Here is a 20,304-nt window from a genome sequence, read left to right as displayed (position 1 = left end):
AAGATGGGATCAGCTCGAGGAACCCATCAATAGCATGCATCTAAAGAATTTTTATGTCTGAAAAGGTATAAAATCCAAAAACAGTGAAAAAGCAGAAAATCCAAAAATAGTGAAAAAGCATAAAATACAAAAATAGTGAAAAAAAATAAAAAAAATAAAAAAAAGTCAAATATGAGAAAAAGTACAATTAAAAAAGATGGTGAAAACTTGGTAAACAAGCACTATTTGTCAGCTAGCTCTTCCATCTATTAGTTCATGCATCTTTCTACTTGCATTCATTTTCCATCAGCATTGTTCATATGCATCATGAAGCCTTGTACATACGCAGGCATCCCAGCTAAATCTCTCGCCATGGTTTGGATCATTGGGTATATCATAACGAATTTGTTTCTAGGCTTGGGGCAAAATTCTACACTTAGCTGAGGGCAAAACTCTTGATCAATTCTGAGCTTAATCAAACAGGTAGAACAAATGGTTAGACAACTCTTATCAAGTGAAAACTGTGACATATCCAACATTGAACACGAGATCAAATTATCAACCATCAAATTATCACAAAATTAGTCTAAGAACATCATACACTTTTCAAAGGATGATATCTTTTGGATAATGATTTTAACATGATTGTTCAACTTTTCTATAATTGATTTTTGCTATCATGATTTCTGAGTGAGTCCAGGATGTCTTTGACTAGAGGAACATGGAAGGAACATGATATTTTTCTTGTTTGTTGTCTGTAAATTAATCATTAGTAGGTGAAAATTGGTCTCAGGACATGATCATCAGAGTATCATCAAAGATATTTCTGATTTGCATATACTAACGGTTAAAATTGCTTGTTTTATGCAAACAACACTTAGGTCATCTTGGTTTAATCATACCTCAATGCTTGTGCTAACTTGCCATATCAAAATCTAGGAAAGAAGTACTCAGGTAATCATGGTTTAATTATACCATCGATGTTTGCACTCACTTCTCACATTTTGAAAGCTCTATGATGACAAAACACAATAATCTAGTGACTGGTCCAGTCATAGCTTTGCATTTTATTAACATTCGCATTAGCATTTATCTTGCATTTCATTCTTGCATGGGATCACAAGAGCTCATCTTATCCAAGATCAAATTTATCGCAGGAAGCATCAATGTATTATCATAGGTGTATACACAATTAGAATGATGACTCATCTCTCTCCAAATGTCGTCGACCCAACACAAATCTTATGCTACCCCCTCAAACGTACCAACATCAACAAATCGAAATCATCCCGCAACCTGATATCAACAAATTGTCAGTTCTTTATCTAATCAACCTTATCAACTCAATCAATCAATCAAATCTGATCTATTCTATCATGTCTTATAAATCATGTATCTTTCCTAAAACCAGACATTTTGATCATGTCTTAGATAGGATATATCATTCTTGAAACCAGATGCTTTGATCATCTTTGTCTTATACAGGAGGTGTCATTCCTGAAACTAGACTAAGTCTAGATCTTATCAATCTTAACATTGAGAACCACACCATCATGATCAAAGAACTCGCAATTTCATCAATCAATATTGTAGAATCAAATCATTTCTATTAGGATATCAATTTCATAAAGATCTGAACACTCCAAAGATCAGTTATCTCAATTGATCTCCCAAGGGGGCATCATCCTACCATAATTTATCAATCAAGAGCTAGGGCATCCTATCGAGCCAATATCATCATCAAAATGAGATTATTCTTTGAATCAATGCGTCATCACACCTCACTTCAAAGAGGGGAAAATTGTATAAACCTAAAAATGGTCTGAAGATAATTAATTAAATAAGCAATTATTTAATTAATCCCCCTTCCTAATTTAATTGAATTCACTAAGTAATTTGATTAAATTCCCCATTTTATCTACTTATTAATAAATCTAAGGAATTATTTAATGGGTTCATTTCAATAATCCCCTTTGATTAATTAATTCAAATTAATTAATTCTTCCCCATCAAATTCATTTCTTTTAATCATCTAGTTAATTAAAACAAATCAATCTATGAGTTGTTGAAATTAATTACCCTTTTCCTATTATTTGAATTTCTAAATTCAAATTACCCACATGCCTCCTAACTTCTAACCACCTAACCTAAGCCCTTCTAAACCTAACCCATTCCATCTAACCACATGTCCCCTTTCCTTGAACACTTTGCCGTCTCATGAGCAAAGCTTTGTGATACTTGTCATTAAGTGTTCCCTTTCATCCAACCTCTTTTAGAAACTTCTTGACACTTGTTACCATAGAGATGGCACATGTTCCCTTTTATCCAATCTTTCTAGAAGCTTCTTGACACTTGTCACCATGGAGATGACATTGTCCCCTTTCATCCAGCCCCTTATCCTACCAATGTCTGATTGTTCCCTTTAATCCAACCTCTTTGTCATCATCCTCCAATTTCACCATTGATATCTTCAGACTTAATCTTGACCATTGATTCTTGCCACCTCACCCCTGGCCTTGAAAATCCTATAAATAGACCTCAATTTGGAGCACAAAAGACCCCGATTGATTCATCTCATTCATCTTGATTCTTCTCATCACATTTGCATTTTAGGCATTATTATTATAGGTATATGCAAGTTTAGTTTATCATTTGAGCATTGTTATCATAGCTTAATTGCATCATTGCTAGCTTAAATGCATCATTTATCATTTAAATCCTCCATCTAGGTGTTGTCAAGTCATTGGAATTTTCCTAACCAGATCTGAGAGAAAAATTCACACTTGCATTTATTAGGAGGCAATAGATCACTTAGCCATGGTTTTATCTTTCTTTGTTTTAAATTTGCTAACCATTCTTGTAATGATCTATTTAGTGTTTTGTGTTGCAGCTGGAGGTATACACTTCATAGGCACGACAATATTAAACTTTAAAGTGATCTATATTGGAAGCACATTTGTCTTTGCACCAAAAGATCAACCTTTTAATGCCTCATACATCCACATGACATAGATAATTTGTGGGAGGCGGTTAAGCCATGTCGCAAACTTGTCACTTGTGCTACACAACACAAGGAGACCAAGGATTCACATATTGCAAGAATGCCCCCCAATGCAAGTGGGGGGTTTGAATCCATGATGAAGCCCTAATACCACTTGTTGGAAACACAGATTTTGTTGCACCAAAAGATCAACCTATTAAATCATGATACAACTACGTGACACATAGAATCCACAGGAGGAGGTTGAGCCACATGCCGCAAAACCATCGCTTACACCGTGCAACAGAAGGAGATGAAGGGTGCACACCTTGAAATAATATAGGCTAGGTGAATATGGAGGTTCATCATAAGAAATGTACAAAGGGAATATCTAATAAGACATATTTTCTAGTGATTGAAAAAGATATTGATATTCATTAGGAGGAAGCTAACCCCTTTGCAGTGTCTACGATCAAAGAAAATATGTTACATTAGAATGAAAATAAGGAAGATTTGCAAGATCTCCGCAATAACTATTATGAGATATATATTAGACCTCTTAAGTAACCTCAATGAGGATGCCCTAGTTCATGTTCAAATGGGCTATGAAGAGGGACAAGCTCAAAAAGTGAAGTTGGATGGTACATTGGATCAAATTGAGGGTGTTTGTAATCTAGAACCAAAAGGTAATAACGCTAAAGAGACTCAACTTGTTTTATATATAAGAGGTTATTTTTTCTATAATGGTATTGATAGTAAGTTAGATTCAAAAACTAATAAGGATAATGTGACCTTAAATGTCCTTGTCATTGCTCGTTCCATGGTTTAGAATAAAAAATATTTGGCAAAAAATATGCATGAATAAAGAGTCTAAGTTGGAAAAGAGGCCTTCAAAGCCTGATCTTGGGACCAAAGATCTTAAGGAGAATCTTGCACTACTTATCTTTTATTTTAACCCTCTTGAATCTTTAAAAAATCTATTTTTAGGAGGAAGACTTAGAAAAGGACTGAACCCAAGTGACAAGGAAATTAACAAAGTAAAAATATTAAAGTGGTGTGAATTTGTTTACCCTCTTTTGTGAGTTGAAATGTTGAAATTAGGTTAAAGTTTTGAAAGTAAAGGTAAAATTGCAAAAATAATGAGCTCTATAATCCTCAAATTGAGGAATGTACCTGGATCTGAGTAGTATATGCAGATTGGGACCTGATCCACCAAAAAGCTCCAAAAATGTCAGGACTAGAGCGCTCGATACTCTAGTCCTCCTAAATTTTTGCGTGTCAAAGATGGTTCATTCATCTGTACAAATAATTCTTATTCTAAAGATCACAACTCCATACCTATTTTTTGCACATAGAAAGAAAGGGAAATAGGTTGGGTATATGAGATTTCCTAAGTCAAACCCTGGTTAAGAAATTAACCTTGATTGAAATATTGCAAATGTTAAAATAAATAATGGAAAGGTATACCTTAAATCTAAAATAACTAATAATGATTCTTTTCCTCTTGCATATAATCATATATGTTGTATGAAATGGCATGAACATGACAAAACCCTAATCAGAAACACATGCTTCTAAATGAATGATGTAATGATGCTCCACAATTGAAGACCTTTAGAAATGCTTAATTATGAATGCTTCAATTCTTGAATGCTTGATGATTATATTTTTGACCTCTATTATGATGTCCATATATGAAAATGAGAGGAGAAAGACTTCTTATATACTTGGTCATCAAAAAATATATTATTTTTTTCACATAGGATGACACAAGGATAGATTTCCTACTCATTCTTGAAGATGCAAGAGGGAGCCATGATAGGGCCCATTTAAGGAGAACCAAAGTGTGGTGCCCTGGTCCCAATGAGGACTAGAGTGCCACACCCTAGTCCTATCCTATTTTGGAGCCAAACAAAGGGGCCATGTAGTGCATGAGATGAAAATGAATCCATATTTGCATGATGAAGGCATAATTAGGATTTAATTAAGCATTGGGAGACACACACTAAGGTGAGGGCCCATAATATGGACTAAATTGTAAGAGAGTACAATTTAAGATGCTAGAATACTAAGCTAGGTCTCTCACAACAAAATTCTCTATAAAGAACAACTCGGAAGCAGTGTCGTAAGAGGTTGTTGCTCAACTTCCTTGATTACTAATCAAATTCAAAAAAAATTTCTTGCAAGTTTCCTTAACATTATAAGTCCATTTAGCTTATTCATCCTCTAAACATAAAACTAAATGTCAAGCAATGCATCAATGAAAATGTTTTGGGTTGCTTGAAATGAGACTAAGACTAAGAAACGTTCCCTCACAATATCATCCAAAAAAGTAGATTTGTTCAAGAATTTTTAAAACTGTGTCATGATAATGGAGCATCATTTCCCTTGTGAAAGCTTGTTCATTGTGATCTCCCAATCAACATAAGATTCCCTATGCAATGAGAGAATGATACGTAAAAATAATAAAAAATGTAAAGATTGAAATGTGAGTGTCAATGCAATGTAATTTTATAATGAAATCGTAGCTTTTATGTAGACCATTCTAGCTAATAATTATATGAATTTTTTCAAAATTATTTATAAATTGATTTCATTATACAAAAATTTTTGAAGTTAGTAGTTAAATTAATTGACATTTCAATCTTGAATATGAAAGGTTCAATTGAAAATTGATATGAATATTAATTTATTTATTTTTAAATTTGAGTAACAAAAGAGATACTTTATTCTATGTAATATACTAATTTCTATAATAATTTTAGCAAAAGAAAATCTTGATTGTTATTAAAAAAAAACTTTTACACAAATTGTCTTGTATAATGTATTAATTTATATTTAAATAATTTATATTTTCATCTATTTCAAATTTTGATATTTAAACTAAATTATTTTAATTGAATACAAGATGTTATGATTTTTTTGTGATTTATATTGTTTTAGTAAATTAACTATATTGACAAATAATATAAATAAATATTATTTATTATATTTTTTTATATATATTTTTAAATTATTTAATATAATCATATTAAAATTGTACTCAAAGTTGACCCCTATATTTTAGTGATTATAAAGGAAAAACATCTAAAATTATTAAACTAAATGAATAGATTATATAAAAAATTAAATAGATTCTTGTCATAAATAAGATTTCTAAGGATGAAGAGTTGTCTCTACTAGGTTTTAGGGTTTTCTATCATCTATTGTTGTTCTTGCAGTCTTTTCTCATCAGGTTCAAGGATGGGTAAGTCGGGTGGGGTCCCAATGTGCTTTCCACCCTTTGGGCATGATTTGAATATTTCCAAGAAGAAAAATTCTATGGTTCTCCTAAATATCCAGCCTATGATTTTGGTTCTTTCTTTTAAGAGGAGGGACCAATTTCATATGATGACAACTTTCTATGAGGCAAATCTCATTGATTGGATAAGGGTAATATTTTTGGATTTTTCAAAGACTTTGTGTATATTGTGGGCCATTGATATCGATGTTCTAGATGATCTTATGAATGTTGTCATTGTAGAATTGAATCTCTCCTCGATAGGTAAGTTGCTCGCTTCTAGGCCTAATATTGATCAAATTAGAAGTTGGGTTGATTCTACGTGGAAACTGAAAGGTAGTGTTAAGACTAGTGCTATGGCTAATGGTCTCTTCCTCTTTAGTGTTTTTAATAATGAGTATTAGATCTTATCAGGGGTCCTTGGACCTATTGGGCCAACTTTTATTTTTATTTTTATTTTTTTTGGAAGTAGATGTCAGGGTATGATCCCTATGTGGATTTCGTATCTATAGCCCCTACTTGGATCCATCTTCTTGGATTACCTCTAGAATTTTATATTGAAGTGATTTTTTAGGGTATACAAAACACCTTTGATCATATTTTGGTGATGGACAAAGTGAAGTTGGAAAAAAAAAAAAGAATTTTGCCCAACTTTATGTCAATGTGTTAGTTAACATGGTCCTCCCTACCAATGTCACTTTGAAATCAAAGTTTGGATCATGTAATCAACCTATTTAATATGAGAATGTTGTTGTGTTCTAATAAAATTCTAGGTTACATCACCATCTAAGTTATAAATATAGAAGACAACCTCTTAGGGGGAATTGACCTATTAAGGGAATATGTATCAAACTTTAGAGTGATCTAGGTTAGGTGAATATGGGGGTTTACCATAAGAAATATAAAGAGACAATATCTAATAAGACATATTTTTTAGTGAATGAAAAATCTATTGAGATTCATTAGGAGATAGCTAACCCCTTAGTGGGGTCTATGAACAAAGAAAAGGTGTTACATGATAGTGAAAATAAGAAAGATTTTCAAGTTATCCTGAATAACCACTCTGAGATCTCTACTAATCCTCTTAAACTCAATGATGCCCAGGTTTAGGTTCAAATGGGATATGAAAGAAAGAAGCTCAAAACATGAAATTGGATGGTACCATGGATTAGATTGAGGGTGTATGTAATTGGTGCAAAGTAGGGGTGGAGTACTCTCAATAAATTTACTTTGATAAAATCTTCAACAATGATACTTTTCTAATCTAGATGAATCACTCCTCATATCTTTTAGAAAAGGCCTCAAAACCTTCTCAAACTACTTTTGCAAATTATCCTTAATAAAATGACAATATTTCAAGTGCAAACACCCATTGACTCAAACACTATTGTAAATTTGATTTTGTCTTACTTGCAAATAGGCCTATTTCCTTGTAGCCCTCTTTGAGAGTTTTTCTTGGCATAAATTTTTGTATGAACCACTTCAAGAAAAAAGGAAAACACATTTGGATACCCATTTGGCCACATGTATGCATATCCCAATGGTGCCTAGGAGTTTTTAGGGACAGGTCCTCCAAATTTTGACTGTTATGTTGCAACAGTGCATAATTAGGTCTCTTTTACAAATAAAGTGTATGGAATTGTTACTCCCAACCTCAAACCTTCACTCCAAGGTTACAAACATGTCATGTGGGGTAATTTTTTATACAATTTCCAACACCAAATTGCATCACCAATTCTCCCAATCCCAAAATGCTACTCCTACCTATCTCTTCTATACTAATACATAGAGATATTAGGCCTAGACCTACACAAATTAGGCCCTAACTCTAACCCCTACAACCATTAACACCACTAACACCATTAAAATCCTATCTAATTCCATTCCACTAATTTCCAGGGCCTATATCAGTGGAATGGGGTTATTTGTATGATTATTCACAAAACCCTCAAACCTAGGGTTTTACAACTCAGGAATGGTAAACTTGCTCTTAAAATCCTCAAACTTGATGAAAATGAATCAAAGCACCACCAAATTTCTCTTAATTCATGCATTTATCAATTCAAATTCATTTCATGCCAATTATTGCCTGTATAAAACCATAAAACCATCTGTAGTAGCAAATTAATGATAAAAATGCAGAAAATGAAGTCTTCTTTATTGCTTGTGCATCAAAACCTTACACCAACCTTGTGTCAACCCAATAAAGTGATAATTATATTATTTGTATCAATTTCTAATGATTCATAACTAACTTTTGATTATATGACCATTGAACTTCCCAAAAACATAAGATATGCCTATGCCAACCTATAACAAACATTGATACAACTATGTGTATCACCTAAGATCTAACCCCACAATGAAAAATATGACATAAGAAAATCCAAAATGGTCTAAAAGACCTTATTATATGATCATATTGAAATGAATAAACATATGTGCCAAAAATGGCTTCTTGAATCATGATTGCTCTAGGTGTTCCTACACCATATTGTCGGGGTGAAAAGGAATCTCAAGTCCCCCTTGAGATCAAGTATTGGACTATGTTCCCATGCTTCAGTATATCCTCCTCTATCATTCATGTGACATCCTCCTTAGGAAGGCCTTACCACTTGACTAGGTACTCATGATAGACCTTGTGCCTTATTCTCCTAGCCTCCTTGGTGTCCAAAATGCTTCATATGCTTTTGAAGTATGTTTCAATAAGTTGGTATTGACTTGATGATCGAATGCTATCTTATGTTTTAGTAAGCCTACTTTGTAGGTCCAGTAAGGGTTTCGCCGATAGAGATTTATTGAAGATCTTTGATGAATTGCATAAGTTGTGTTGGTGCAACTTCTAGAAGGGATTCAAGATGCTGATGGTGATTGTGTTTGTGCCTCGACTAATTAGTGTCATTTCTTTGGTGTGTGTGGATTTATTTTAAGTCCGGTGCTATCTAGGTTATGTACTAGTTTTCATGTAATGTGTTGGTGGATCCTCCGATGCACTTTTGGGATGTTTTATTAATTGGATGATGTTTTTTTGTCCTTAGGCCAACATGCTTTATGATTTTATTTCAGGATTATGTAATTGATCTATTATATTATCATTTGGGTGCCCTACCTAATTGGTTAGGTCCTGATTTGATATAAATATATGTAAGATCTCATTGTAGATCATGGATGTATGACTGGGAAAGGACCAAAAAATGTAATAATTATTTATGCAGAGGATTTGGTTGATCATAAGTTATCAAGTTGGGTTTATGTAAGAGGTTTTAGATCTACGGTATTGAGCTTAATTGGAACTGTAATTCTTCTCTCTGGATTGTTGTCCAAATATTTTGAGGTGGTTGACATCTCTATAGCCATTGAGACTCCATTGTGATGAGAAATACAATCTAGGTAGTCTACCTCCCTGCATGTGTAGGCCCCTATTGTAATCATATACTTGTTGCAGAAGTATCATATGAATGTGGGTAGGGTTTCCCACCATGGTTTTTGCCTTTACCAGAATTTCCACCTACAAATCATGGTGTTATGTGTTATGGTTGCATGGTATGATTTCTTTGTTAGCATTATAAAAGACAAGGGGAGATTGTTGGCATTTCAATAAGGATATTGAGAAGGTTGTTGATGATTATGGATATAACTGATTAAGGATGTTTACTATCTTAATATCATTATTTTGTCATTGATGTTAGGAAATTGATTTTCTAATTTAGTATGATGTTGCCATATCTTAAGAAGTATGATTTGATGAGTATAAAGATGTCGGTAAAAGACATAGAAAGAATGTGATGAATAAGGGGAGGAATAAGTTATTCAATGGGCAACTATTACCGAGTTAGACAATGATGAGATCATGATATTTAGATTGTTTTGATATCATACATATGCTATTGATTGTAAGGTTAATACTATACTATGCTATTGAGCAAAGAACCTAGTCGGTAAACCCTAAGGTTATCACTATCATTAATGAAGGCAGTATGTCTACCAAGTGAAGTTTAGTATTTATCGAGTTGCAACCGAGTAATAATAGAATGCATTGAATGAATAAAAGCATTATTTAATGAAGGAAGCTGATGAGCTGGTTATGATTAAATGATTGGTATGTCGTGCATGAAGTTTGTTAAGAATCTATGGGAAAGGAAAATCAACAGGAAGATCTACAGCTCAAATTGAACTGCAATACCCTAGCACAAGTTCCAAGAAATGTATGCAAGTTCCAACGTGGGGTAAAACATTTTCAGATCGAAGGATACATTGAACCTGGTCAAGTTTGAAGATATGATGGCTATGATTGATCATGGGATATGTGATCAAGGAGATTAAGTGGTTGGAAAATTGTTTATAAATAAGGAACTATTGATAAACAATGTATGCAGGTAAGTGTATACACAGGGATGCTACATAGTGATTACCGAGCACAAAAGCTTGAAGACTTGTTTGAATAACAGAGTATAGAGCCCAGAAAATGGACAAGATAAGTCCTATTGTATTGAGCAAATAAGAATTTGCTTTAGCATTTTAGATGTTAAGTTGCAGATAGATTTTTATTACTGTTATTTTGTAAAGTGACAGAAAATCTCTTAACCGAGTGGACTGAACAGTCTTATTTGTAAAATCCTCTAGCAAGGTGACATTTTGATTGAGTGTTTGAAATCGTTTAACAAGGCCACTTCTAACAAGGTGAACATCCTAATAGATCTGAGGGAAATCCCTTAACCGGGTTACATCTAGCAATGTGTTTGTAATCTTTAACAGGATTTGCTTTTAACTGAGCATACTCTAGAAAAGTATATTTCTTAGTGGGTCCAAAATGCCACAATGGTTTTTCCCTATTTGGGTTTCCACGTTAAATCTGGTGTTATGAGTGTTATGATGTTTATATGCTTATGAGTTTGCATGTTTAACAGTTTTGGCTATATTGCTGAAGTATATGTTACCGAGGTTGAATCTGTTGTTTTTATGGAAGATTAAGTTTGTATGATTCACCCCCCCATCTCATCTTATTAGCTTGGCATCTATACTTAACATTAAGTATCAGAACTATCAATTGGTATCGGAGCTTTGGGCTCCATAGTAAAAGTTTAAAGGTACTTGAGGCAAAGATCCAAAGATGTATAAGAGGGATGCATCAAAGCTGAACAAGTCAAGCTTCTCTACATGGTAGAAAAGGATGAAGCTGCACCTATCAAAAGTTGGAGAATATGTTGTATATTATTTGGAGAATGATTTCATTACACCTAGCACCTATCCATTGACAATGGAAGAGATAAAGGCAAAGCAAGAACATATTCAAGCAATGATTGAAATAACATCTCCATTGACCGACTCAGAGTTTAATGATCTAGAAGGCTACAATGATGCAAAGGCAATGTGGGACAAGCTCATATCTATGTATGGTGGAGATGAACATGTTCAAAAAGAAAAAGTGGACAATCTAAAAGGACAACTTGAATCTATGAGGATGAATGAAGGTGAGAACATAACCCGGTACAGTACAAGACTAAAGGAGATTGTCAATCAAATCAAAGGATCAGGTCGAACTATTGAAGAAAAGGATATAACAAGTAAGTTGTTGAGAACCCTTCTACCAGCTTATGTAATCTGAGTCTCTATAATTAATGAATTAAGGTTTGTACTATTGGTAAGCTACATGCATTTGAGTTAAGTAATTTTGATAACAGTGGGTCATCGGTAAATAAAGTTGAATCTGCATTTAGTTCTTTTCATATTGGTGAATCTGATGATTACAATGATAGAATGAGTAAGTACACTAAAGGGGATCACAGTGGAGCAAGTGAAAGATTTTGCAAGAACATGGAAGAAGTACACAAACTGTATGAGGAAATCAGAAAACAAGAAGAGTTTGAAGCACTATTAGCCAAAAGGTTACCGAGAGGCAAAGGTAAGTATAAAGGAAAACTACCTTTGAAATGTTTCAATTGTGATAAGATAGGACATATGGCTTCTAACTATCCTAACAAAGATTCTACTGAAAAGAGAGATTACCGAGATGATAGACAAAAAGATAATCATTACAGAGGACATTGAGACTTCAGAAGAAGAGATAGAAAGTCATGCTTAATAGCCAATGAGGAATCCAATGATGAAACTGATATAGAGGAAGTAGTTTATGTGGCTATCAAAGATGGATCAGATGAAGAAAGGTATGAAGAAAAAGCCCTAATATCTCACATTAATACTAATGATTCTTGGATCATAGATAGTGGATGCTCACATCACATGACAGGTGATAAACACAAGTTTGTTACATTAGAAGATTATGATGGAGGCTATGTAAGATTTGGTAATGATGCACCATGTCCAGTAAAAGGTAAAGGATCTATAACACTTCTTGACAATGCAAGATGCAATGATGTTTATTGGGTTGAAGGTTTGAAATACAATTTGTTGAGTGTAGCACAACTAAACAATATAGGTTACTGAATAGAATTTTAGAAAGGAAATGTCAAAGTTCATGACAAGCATGGAAAGTTAGCTGCTACCAGGACACAAACAAAAGGTAACACATTTCACCTTGACTCAACTCGAAATAAGTGTTTGTATGCAAAGATAGATGATACCTGGTTATGGCATAAAAGGTTTTGTCATGTAAATTTTGATAATTTGATCAAAATAAGCAAGAAGCACCGAGTAAGAGGTCTACCAAGTCTTGAAAAACCTGAGAATGCTATGTGCCGAGGATGCTAGATGGGTAAAGTGACAAGATCAAGCTTTACAAGTAAGTCCTACACTTCTAAGGGAATTTTAGATCTTGTGCACACTGATCTTTGTGGTCCTATGAAAGTTCAAAGTTACTATAGTGATAAATATTTCATATTATTTATGGATGATTACTCAAGGATGATGTCAGTTAAGTTTTTAAAAGAAAAATCAGAAGCTTTTCAAATGTTTAAATGGTACAAGCCAAGAGTTGAAAATGAAATAGGAAGACAACTGAAATGTCTTAGATCAGACAGAGGAGGAGAGTTCACATCTGATGAGTTCAACTTATTCTGCAATGATCATGGTATAAAAAGACAAGTCTCTGCACTGAGAACTCCACAAAAAAATGGAATTGCTAAGAAAAGAAACAGATCTATTCTGGATTGTGCCAGAACCTTGATGATTGAAAAGAAAGTGCCATAAATATTTTGGAGAGAAGCAATAAGCACAACAGTTTACACCCTAAACTGAGTACAACCGAAGAAAGGAACTTTGAAGACACCATATGAGATCTAGTATGACAAGAAACCTAATGTAAGTTACTTCAAAATATTTGGAAGTAGATGCTATGTTCACAAAGATGATAGATATGGAAAGTTTGATCAGAAAAGTGAAGAAGGAACATTTCTTGGTTATTCTTCTAGAAGTAAAGCATTTAAATGTCTGATCCAATCATCTAGAAAAATAGTAGAAAGTGCAAATGTGAAAATTGATGAATTTGCTGAAAGAAATGATGAAGGAAACTCCAAGGAACTAGAAGATTATGAAGGATTTGTCTATGTTGAACCAACAAGTCTTATTGAGAGAACTATTGAAGAAAATGAAGAGAATATCTAGTTACCGAGTGATGAAGAAGATCATACAGAGCCTACCAAGCCTGTATTAGCCAACTATGTCAGAAGACATCATGCATCAAGTCAGATTATAGGAGATAAGGATGATCCAGTGATGACAAGGAACAAACTAAGACATAACACATGTCTAATATCTGAATTTGAAGCAAGAATAGTGAAAGAGGCATTTAACAGTGAAGATTGGATAAATACTATGACAGAAGAGATTGATCAAATCAAGAAGAATGACACATGGACATTGGTCCCAAGATCGAAGGACAAAAATGTAATCGGTACAAAGTGGATCTTCAAAAACAAGCTGAATGAAAAAGGTGAGGTCATTTGAAATAAAGCAAGATTAGTTTGCAAAGGTTATGCCCAAGAAGAAGGAATTGATTATGGTGAAACTTTTGCACCTATGGCAAGACTTGAAGGAGTAAGAACATTGTTGGCATATACTGCTTACAAGAATTTCAAGGTATACCAAATGGATGTCAAATCTGCATTTTTGAATGGTATATTAGAAGAAGAAGTTTTTATTGAACAACCTGAAGGGTTTGTTGAAGACAAGAATAAAGATCAAGTATGTAAATTGAACAAAGCTTTATATGGTTTGAAACAAGCACCTAGAGCATGGTATGAAAGATTGCACTCTTATTTAATCAAGATTGGTTTTATAAGAACAAGTGAAAATAGTAACATGTACATGAAGAATGATGAAAATGGAATACTGATCTCAGCCATATTTGTTGATGATATTATCTTTTGTGGAAATGACTCTCTATGCAAGAACTTTGGAAATGAAATGAGAAAAGAATTTGGCATGTCATTAATCAGTGAGATAAAGTATTTTATAGGTTTACAGATACTGCAAATGAAAAATGAGATTTTCATTACTCAATCCAAGTACATAAAGGAAATCTTGAAGAAATTTGGAATGGAGGATTCAAAACTAGTAAGTACTCCTATGACTACCAACTGTAAATTATCAAAGAATGATGAATTTGTATCTATTGATGAGACACTTTACCGATCCATGATTGGAAAGCTACAATATGTTGTTCACAGCAGACAAGACATAGCACATGCAGTAGGTATAGTTGCAAGATTTTCTGTAGATCCCAAGGAAACACACATGACAGCAATCCAGAGAATTTTTAGATAACTGAAAGGAAATGAATTTGATTTAAAAGTTTATACTAATGCTGATTGGGCAGGCAACATTGATGATAGAAAAATCACAAGTGGAGGAGCTTTCTTTTTAGGAAGAAAGACTAGTGAGTTGTCTTAGCAAGAAACAAGGATGTGTTTCACAGTCAATACAGAAGCTAAATACATTGCTGCAGCATTGAATTGTACCAACATAGCATGGATCAAAAAGCTGTTGGAAGGTATAAATGAGAAAGTTATCGGGCCAGTAACTATATTCTATGACAATACGAGTGCCATAAACATTTCAAAGAATCTTGTTATGCACTCTAAGACAAAGCACATCTTTATCAAATATTATTATCTTAGAGAAGAAGCTCAAGAGAAGAAAGTGGTGTTGGAGTATGTTAGCACAAAGGAACAAATAGTAGATATCTTTACCAAGCCACTACCAAGGGACACTTTTGAGTATCTTAGAAGTAAGTTAGGGGTCCTACCCCTATCTTCCATTCACTGACCGAGTTTGGTGAAAACATCAATTCGATGACTCTATAGAATATCTATTAGGAGTTGATGTTGATTTACACACTTTAGAATGTTTTTTAAAGGTGTGCAAGAAACAGTAACAAGGAATAGTAATTGAAGACAAAATGCTCTAACTGAGACTAAGTTGACACATAACAGTAGGAAATCACTTCATACAGGAAGAAATTATGTTTTAGTTCTTTACTTTTTGGCATTGTTGTCAAAGGGGGAGAAGACTGAAGAAAAGGGGAGAAGACTAATTTATGGGGGAGAAGACTGATGACAGGGGGAGATCATTTCAGCATTTCAGCATGTCAGAATCTCACAGTAATTCGAATCAGTTAGGTCAAATCAATTGGTTTTGCCATCAATGCCAAAGGGGGAGATTGTTGGCATTATAACAGACAAGGGAAGATTGTTGGCATTTCAATAAGGATATTGAGAAGGTTGTTGATGATTATGGATATAACTGATTAAGGATGTTTACTGTCTTAATATTATTATTTTGTCATTGATGTCAAGAAATTGATTTTCTAATTCAGTATGATGTTGCCATATCTTAAGAAGTATGATTTGATGAGTATAAAGATGTCGGCAAAAGACATAGAAAGAATGTGATGAATAAAGGGAGGAATGAGTTATTCAATGGGCAACTATTATCGAGTTAGACAGTGATGAGATCATGATGTTTAGATTGTTTTGATATCATCCATATGTTATTGATTGTAAGGTTAATACTATGCTACCAAGCAAAGAACCTAGTCGGTAAAACCCTAAGGTTATTGTTATCTGTTAATGAAGGCAGTATGTCTACCGAGTGAAGTTTATTATTTACTGAGTTGCAACCGAGTAATAACAGAATGCATTGAATGAATAAAAGCATTATTTAATGAAGGAAGCTGATGAGCTGGTTATGATTAAATGATTAGTATGTCATGCATGAAGTTTGTTAAGAATCTATGGCAAAGGAAAATTGGCAGGAAGATCTATAGCTCAGATTGAACTGCAATACCCTAGCACAAGTTCCAAGAAAAGTATGCAAGTTCCAAGGTGGGGTAAAACATTTTCAAATCAAAGGATACATTGAACCCCATCAAGTTTGAAGATCTGATGGCTATGATTGATCATGGGATATGTGATCAAGGAGATTAAGTGGTTGGAAAATTGTTTATAAATAAGGAATTGTTGATAAACAATGTATGTGGGCAAGTGTATCCATAGGGATGCTACATAGTGATTACCAAGCACAAAAGCTTGAAGACCTATTTGAATAATAGAGTATATTGTCTAGCAGATGGACAAGATAAGTCCTATTGTATTGAGCAAATAAGAATCCGCTTTAGCATTTTAGATGTGAAGTTGCAGAAAGATTTTTATTATTGTTATTTTGTAAAGTGACAGAAAATCTCTTAACCAAGTGGACTGAACAGTCTTATTTGTAAAAGCCTCTAGCAAGGTGACATTCTGATTCAGTGTTTGAAATCCTTTAACAAAGTCACTTCTAATAAGGTGAACATCCTAACAGATCTGAGGAAAATCCCTTAATCAGGTGACATCTAGCAATGTGTTTGTAATCTTTAACAAGATTTGCTTTTAACTGAGCATACTCTAGAAGAATATATTTCTTAGTGGGTCCGAAATCCCATAGTGGTTTTTCCTTATTTGGGTTTCCACATTAAATCTGGTGTTATGAGTGTTATGATGTTTATATGCTTATGAGTTTGCATGTTTAGTAGTTTTGGTTATATTGTTGAAGTATATGTTACCGAGGTTGAATCTGTTGTTTTTATGGAAGATTAAGTTTGTATGATTCACCCACCCCTCATCTTATTAGCTTGGCATCTGTACTTAACATTAAGTATCAAAACTATCATTCTCTGGTTTTCAATTATACTGTAATGCTTTATCTATTATTCTGGTAAAAGGTTTTAAGTGCTTTAATTCACATAATTTGTTAACAATTTATTCACCCCCCCTCCTCTCAATTTTTCATCGGTTATCCTAACAATTGGTATCAGAGCCTACTCCTCTTTTTGTGGAAGCTTAACCACTTGAGGAAGAACCTATGGCAACTAATAGTTGAACTGCTATTTTTTTTTTCTAAAAGACAACCCTAGGCTTGATGGAAAAAACTATGGAGTATGGAAGATTCAGATGGAGACTCAATTAAGATGCATTGGAAAGGGAATTTGGGAAATAAATTAGAAAGGTTACACTCCTCATGATCCGACATCTAGCAATCCTACACTAGAAGAGTTGGAAAAGAACATTGAAAACAACTACAGAGCTAGAGAAGCCCTCTTAAGAACCTTATCAAATTAGCAAATCATGGGACTCTCTGATAAATCATCGGTGAAAGCTATATGGGACAAGTTGGAGACTCTGAATGAAGGTGATCCCAATATTAAAATTGTAAAACTTGAATATTATCTATTAAGATTTGAAAGCTTGAAGATGGAGGAAGATGCAATAATTTCTGAATTCATGGGAAGGGTAATTGAAATTGTATTAGGAATTCAGTGTTGTGGTGGATCTCTTAGCAAGGAAGATATTGTTTCAAAATTATTAAGGGTTTTTCCACCAGCATATAACATGAAGGTAACTAGAATTAATGAGCTAAGAACCATGCCTAATTCTTCTGTTAATATAGATACTCTTGTTGGGAAGATATCTACTTTTGAGCTTGAATAATTTGGTCCTCTTGGAGGTACAAAGATTGATACTGTATTTAAGGAATCTACATCATCAACTGACAAGCAAGATTGAAATTTTTTGTCTACAAAGGAATTGGAAGAGATTAGAAAAGAAGATGAAGAGCTTGAGAAACTTGAAGCCTTATTTTCTAAAAGGATACCTAAAGGTCCAACAGCAAGTAAGTATGAAGGAAAATCTCCTTTCAAATGTTTTGCATGTAATAAGATAGGTCATTTTGCATCTAGATGTCTTGAAAGGGATTTAAAATTGGAAGAAAGAGAAAAAAGATCTTTTAAGCCTAACCCTGAATATCATATCAAGCATAAGTACTGGAAAAACAAAAGAAAATCATGCTACTATGTTGATGGGGAAGGAGTAACTGATGACTCAGAAGAAGAACCAACATGAGATTCAGCTAGTGGATCCAACAATGGAAAGGGATGGGTATTTTATGCTATGGAGGAAGATGATCCAGAACTAGTTACCAATAATGAGGAAAAGGCCCTTGCAACAAAAGTAGAAGACAAAGATGAATGAGTAATAGACAGTCGATATTCTCATCATATGAGAGGTGACAAAATAAAGTTTCTAATCCTGGAAGAATTTGATGGTGGTCAAGTCAGATTCGGTAATAATAAGGCATGCATGATCAAACTAAGAGGAACCATTTCATTGGATGGTAAGCATAACACTGATAATGTCTATTATGTTGAAGGTCTAAAGCATAATATTTTGAGTGTAGGACAATTGGTAGACAAATTATTTCAATTACAATTCAAGGATGGAAAGTTCAAAATCATTAGCAAATTAGGATTGGAGATTGCAACTAGTTCTTAGACAAAAGGTAACATCTTTCATTTGAACTCTGATGAAAAGACATGTTTGATTGCACATATTGATGAAAGTTGGATATGTCATAAGAGGTTGTGTCATGTAAATTTTGATTTCATTGTAAGGATCAGTTCAACTAAGGTAGATAGAGATTTACCTAAGATTATGAAGCCTCATAATTCGGTATGTAAGGAATGTCAAATGGGTAAGCAAATTAGAACTTCTTTTAAGAGCATACCTAATAAATATAATGATATTCTTGATTTGATTCATGCTGACCTATGTGGTTATGCTAATAAAAGAATCTTTCAAGGAGATAGATATTTCATGTTAACTATTGATGACTACTCTAGAGTGATGTGGGTTACTTCTCTAAGGGAGAAATTTGAAGCATTTGAGAAATTCAAGATCTTTAAAGCTATGGTTGAGATAGATATAGGAATCAAAATCAAGTGTTTGAGATTAGATCAAGGTGATGAATTCACATCTGGTGAATTCAATAGTTATTGTGAGAAAAATGGCATTAGGAGACAGTTCTCTGCACCCCGGACACCTCAATAGAATGACATTGTGGAAAGAAAGAAATAAAGAACATAACCATTTTGGATGCAGAAAGAAGCATGATGATGAAAGGTAATTTTCCTCATATCCACTGGAGTGAAGCAGTAAGTACAACGGTTTATACATTCAACATAGTTCATATCAAAGGAGACATTGGTAAGACACCTTATGGATTATGGTTTGGTCATACCCCTACTCTTAAGTATTTCAGAATCTTTGAAAGTAAGTGTTATATCAAAAGAGATGATTCCATTGGAAATTTTTTATGAAGGAATATTTCTTTGTTATTAAACTAAAAGAAAAGTATATAGATGTTATAATAGAATATTTTGGAGAATTGCGGAGAGTGCTAATGTGAAAGTGGATGAGAAGTACAAAGACCAAGCTAAATCTTAGGAGAGTCAATTGGTGGTATAATCATAATTGATTTGGTAGTGCCTGTACTAGAATATAATACTCAACCAGTTACCCTGACATCATCAAAAAACTCAACTGTAACTGAAGAGCAGCACAAAGAACCTAACAATCAAAAAACACCAAGGTATGTAAGGCTAAATCATTCTAAAAATTAGATCATGAGAGACAAAAGCAAGGGAGTTATCACAATGAGAAGATTGGCAAGTCAAGAGGTATGTTTCATTTCTTAGATTGAACCGGTATTAGTAATTGAAGCTTGTATAGATGAATGTTGGATGAAAGCTATGGAAGATGAATCAGATCGGATAGAAAATAACAATAATTGGACGTTA

This window comes from Cryptomeria japonica, chromosome 4 (assembly GCF_030272615.1).
Source record: "Cryptomeria japonica chromosome 4, Sugi_1.0, whole genome shotgun sequence".
In the NCBI taxonomy this organism is placed as follows: Eukaryota; Viridiplantae; Streptophyta; class Pinopsida; order Cupressales; family Cupressaceae; genus Cryptomeria; species Cryptomeria japonica.
Note: the sequence above shows the minus strand (reverse complement) of the source record.